We start from the raw sequence: 5,648 nt of genomic DNA, 5'->3' as shown, positions 1-5,648 counted from the left end.
CACAGAATATGAAGAATATCAAAAAATTCAGCAGTCAGCTGTCCACAGTAGTCCTTAAGATATCAGCACAATAACACACTCAGCAAAATATCATCTAATTATCGTAATCGATAAAATCCCAGAATATTATCGAGATATAATTTTTTGTCAATATCACAAACCGCTAATTTATGTTATTTAATTGATATAATAATTTATTGATAATAAGAAACCGTGTCAGACTCTGTTTGGACCAGTTCAACAGGTTTATTTTTGCTACTGAGTGTTATTTTTTTATTGTTTATGCAACGTGTGCCATATTTCATCCATTATTTCATCCTTAAATCATTCTATCTCCCTCCCTGTCTTTCTCTCTGTATACTACTGTTCTGTCTGTCTGTAAGTCTGTAAAATTTTTAAAATGTGTTTTTTTTAAATGTTCTCTTATGTTCACCAAAGCTGTAATACAGAAAAAATAGGAATTTGGTTCATTGATTAAAAAATGGTTTTCTATTTTCCCTTTAATATATTTGAAAATGTAATTTATTCTTTTGAGATCAAAGCTGAGTTTTCAGCAGTCATTACTCCAGTCTTCAGTGTCACATAATCCTTCAGAAATCATTCTAATATACTGATTTTGTGCTCAAGAAACTTTTCTTATAATCAATACTGAAAACAGTTATGCTGCTTAATATGTTTCTGGAAACTGAATTTTTTCCAGGATTCTTTGATGAATAGAAAGTTCAAAAGAACAGCATTTATTTAAAATAAAAATATCAATGTTTTACTATCACTTTTGATCACTTTAATGCATCCTTCCTAAAAAAAAAAAAAAAAGCATTAATAAAATTTAAAAAAAAAAATTACATACAATGTTTAAGCATATTGTAAAATGGTTACTGCCCAAAATTATTATTTTCAATCATATTTAACCATCATAGTACAAAGTTCATGGGTCTGTGTAGTTTGCAACAAATTTATTTTTCTGCCTTTCTTTGCAATTGAAAAGCAAATAATGTTGACTCATCTTTTTCACATTACACAATATAATGTTTTACTTGGTTTTGTGCAGTATTGATTGGGCTGCGGTTATCGTTGATGAAGCTCACAAAATGAAGAACCAAAAGTCCCAGATCACTCAGGCCATGAAGGAGATGAGATGTAAAGTGAGGATTGGACTGACAGGAACAATCCTTCAGAACAACCTGGAGGAGTTGTGGTGTTTTATGGACTGGCGAGACACTCAGAAAGCATTACTGTTTTTAACCATAATTGATTTGTACTTATGTTCCATTTTGATTTGGATGGTGACAGGCAGTTTACTAGGTTTTGAAACATAAGTTATTTCATTTTGTGCCATTATAGTGTTATAATAATGGTAATTTCTCCAATCATTCACTTTCATGTCACAGGGCCATTCCAGGATGCTTGGGTTCTCTGGCGGGTTTTAAAAACAGGTTTTCGGACCCCATCGAGCATGGGCAAAAGCACACCGTGACAAAAAGAGCTCTAACAGAAGGCCGTAAAGCAGTTCAGGACCTTGCCGAAAGACTCTCACGCTGGTTCCTCAGGAGAACAAAGGCCCTCATCAGTGACCAGCTACCTAAGAAAGATGATCGAGTGAGTAGTTCAAGTCAAATAAACCAACTGATTTAACATGATATCTGATAGTACATGCTCTGATCTGATCACCTTCTGGTCTTGTCCTTCTCCAGGTGGTCTATTGCTCTCTCACAGACTTCCAGCGGACAGTGTACCGTGCCGTGCTGGACACAGACGATGTGATCCTGCTGTTGCGGAGCTCAGGAAAGTGTCACTGTGGCAGTGGCCGTCTACGGAATAAGTGCTGCTACAAACTGAATGCAGACGGTGTGCCGGTTAGACACCTGTACTTTAGTTATCTGGCTATCCTGAGAAAGGTGGTCAATCATGTTGCACTACTGCAGTCCAAAGAAGGAACCAGCAAAAACAGGTTAGTAATTGAGTGCAGTGGGAATAGTGCGGGATGTTTCTATTTAAATATATTTCTGTCATGACAACTCTCGGAGGGATTGGCATGGTAATGTACATGACAATGGTAATGTATTTGGTCTTGGCGGAATAGATCTGCTATGCTGCTGTTGCTGCAGCGGCAGAGCAAGTACCGAGACTTGCGATCAGCTGTGCCATGTGATAATGATGTCATTATGTCAGATTGAGTTAGACCTAACGGACTGCGCCATCTAGAGTTTCATGCCAGAACTCTGTATTTAATTTTTTTTACTATCTCTTTTAAACCATTTAACTTGTCCTTAAAAGTAATTTCTTTCAAAAAATAAAAACGTACTGACCCCAAAACTTTTGAATGGTTCATCCAACAAAATCAGTACAACTGGTCTGTTGAAACCAATTTGAGGTTTGATTATGTATCATGTAGTTATTTTGGAATAGCTCTGTTTGTCAAGTACATATTATCATCATTATCTTTCTGTAAGTATTTTTGTGATTTTTATTTCTAATCGCAGGAGAAATATGTGACAGCCATTTGTGAGCAAGTTTTCAGGAAATTTCCAGATTTCACAGCGAGGTGCAAACAAGCAGCCTTTGAAGCAATGTCTGATCCCATGTACAGTGGAAAAATGAAGGTGAGGCATTTTTCCTGATGATCAAGAACCAGATTTAGAGTTATATCACACGATAATTGTATGATAGAATGGAGTACTGGGCTTTTTTTTTAGTTCTGATTTTGCCCCACTAAAGGAATGATGATTTTTTAACTGCATTTCTATATTTTCTAGAATATATTTAATTGTCATTGAATGTAATTTGAAAAATGAATGATATATAATGAATGATATAAATGAAATTATATAATGATATAAATGAAATTTAAATTTAATTTAATGTTTTCTTTACAAAATGAAAATATGCTGGGAATTATAGAATTATAATTTAACTATAAATTCATAAACACAAATAAGCTGGAAAACATTTGCACATGATGGAAAACATTACTAATTGGTTTGTAGTTTTCAACACATTATCTTGGTGACACATCAGCAGAATACATTGTTTTAATTAATTTTGCAAGACATAAAAGGATGTACCTGATAAATAAATCAAAATAAATCTCATCCTCATTGTTGAGTCCTGTGTGTATAATGCTAATAACTGTAACATGCAGATAAACATACTTTTCATTAGTTGCATGTTACAGTTATTACCATTAAGAGTGCTCAAGCTTCAAATGAACAGCATAGAAAAGTTGCTTTGCCAAGATATCTTCATTTCCAGTCCATTCCGGATTTTTCCCTGGCCATGTGGAGATTAATAAACCCTCTTGTGGCTAGCACTGGCCCTGAGCTGTCTTCCCTTACAGGCTGTGGATACACTTCCTTGAGAAATAACAAGGACAGTATTTAACATTTCTTCAGGCCTTCCTTTCAAAGGTTACCCCGTCCCTGTAGCTGGAGCATCTTGAGGGTGCTGTTATTGGCAGATGCTGAGTTACTGGCATCCTCACAAGAATGGGTGCTGGTTTCTGAAACATCAGCAATAGAAAGAAAAGACACAGCCCGCTCTGTTAATCTCTACCCAGTGGCCGCTGACTGACGTGTTATTTCTCGTTTTCTCATTACGATTTAAATGAAACCCTTTGTATTTTCCCATGTTATGATAAGCAAGATTGTCTTTGCTCCAGTCATCATTTTGTGACACATGTCCTGTTTGTCTTCCTGTTTCAGGTTCTGCAAAAGCTACTCAATCACTTTATCGCGAAGAAAGACAAAAGTTCTACTCTTCTCTCTTTCCACCAAGGTGAGGTTGTTTAAAAAAAACAAACAAAAAGTCTATCACGATTTATATATACAGTGGGTACGGAAAGTATTCAGACCCCCTTAAATTTTTCACTCTTTGTTATATTGCAGCCATTTGCTAAAATCATTTAAGTTAATTTTTGTGAAAAACTTGTTGCATCTTTCCTAAAAAGACTCATGGCTGTATTAGATCAAAAGGGTGCTTCTACTCTAAATACTGAGCATGTGATATTTCAGTTTTTTTTTTTTAATAAATCTGCAAAAATGTCAACAATTCTGTGTTTTTCTGTCAATATGGGGTGCTGTGTGTACATTAATGAGGAAAAAAAATTAACTTAAATGATTTTAGCAAATGGCTGCAATATAACAAAGAGTGAAAAATTTAAGGGGGTCTGAATACTTTCCATACCCACTGTATATATGTGTGTGTAATTCATTTTAATTGATTGACAGTCCTACATTTAATAAGTGTGAATCAGGTAAAGCATACCTTTCTTTATACTTTAACAGCTGTTAGATGTTCTAGAAAGCTATTGTATGGCAGAGGGTCTGGAGTACCACAGACTGGATGGAAACACCAAGTCTAAGAACCGAGTTAAGATAGTGAGAGAGTTCAACAGCTCTCGGGATGTCAGCCTGTGTCTGGTGTCTACTTTGTGAGTGTGGCTTCAGAAGTTATGATGTTTCATTATGCCTATTATTTACAAGATCTCCCATAAAGGTATGACAACATGATTCATAATGACTTTGATCCTCATGTTTCTTCTGTAGGGCGGGTGGGCTTGGTCTCAACTTCGTTGGAGCAAATGTTGTTGTGCTGTTTGATCCAACATGGAATCCTGCCAATGATCTTCAGGCTATTGACAGGTAAGCAAACATATAAGGGAGGAAATAGTCATATAATTAGGTATTCACATTTCACAACAGCATGCCAGAAAGATGGAGTACTAAGTATTGAATACTGACGCCTGTTTCACACATACTCCGCCTGCAGTGTGTATGCATTACGTTTTTTTACGCACCCATGTTAACGGATTAGAGCGTTCACACTGCACGTGGTTGCAGTCAGTCAGTGCGTTCCAGGAGCGGCGCGTCTGCAGCAGTGCAGCGATCGTTTACGCACCGAGTTTTATTTTTGCTGTGCTGCATGCGCTGAATTAAAGTGACAGCGCATTGTTCGCGGTAAAAATGAACAGGGCTTGACACGGAAATGTAGTCATTTCACAATAAATTGATATAATTAAAGTCTACTGTGTTTCGCAGTCAACACGTGGCTTTTTGGCTAGGTTTAAAACAAGGAAAAGTTTTAAAATTTTTAGATAAACAAGGCTACATAATAGATGCAGTTGTGGTGGTAGGAAAACAAAGTTCTTTAAGACCCGCGGAATTGCTTGTAATAAAGATTTAAATGCAAAAGAAAAGGCACGAGAGTCGACTGTTTCTGTCAGTGGTGAGTTTTAATTAAAAATGTTTGTGATAGCTTACTTTTAGCGTAAGAAAAGTAGGCTATTAAATCAAAATAATGGATAAATGTTGTGTTTGTGGCCTAAACAGCCGCGGATCAGTAGTGGACTGCAAACGCGTCCTGTGTAAAAGCACAATGAGTCCGTGCTGCTTCTGCACCGCATACATAACACACATGGACTGCATACGCACTGCACTGCAGATGGAGGATGTGTGAAACAGGCATGACAGTCATTCTCTCAAAATTCTGCACCAGTAGATACACTACTGTTCAAAAAATTTAAAGGGGTCATATGATGCTGCTAAAAAGAACATTATTTTGTGTATTTGGTGTAATGAAATGTGTTTATGCGGTTTAAGGTTAAAAAAGCACATTATTTTCCACATACTGTACATTATTGTTTCTCCTCT

The 5,648-nt window shown here is 36.3% G+C and overlaps 1 pseudogene; it reads left to right on the top strand.

Moving 5' to 3' along the window:
• LOC107711819 (DNA excision repair protein ERCC-6-like 2) overlaps positions 1 to 5,648 on the top strand; it is a 21,604-nt pseudogene that overhangs the window by 3,576 nt on the left and 12,380 nt on the right.

Source organism: Sinocyclocheilus rhinocerous, unplaced genomic scaffold (genome assembly GCF_001515625.1).
Source record: "Sinocyclocheilus rhinocerous isolate Xijiao unplaced genomic scaffold, SAMN03320098_v1.1 scaffold988, whole genome shotgun sequence".
NCBI lineage: Eukaryota > Metazoa > Chordata > Actinopteri > Cypriniformes > Cyprinidae > Sinocyclocheilus > Sinocyclocheilus rhinocerous.
Note: the sequence above shows the minus strand (reverse complement) of the source record. Positions and strands in the feature narration are given on the sequence as shown.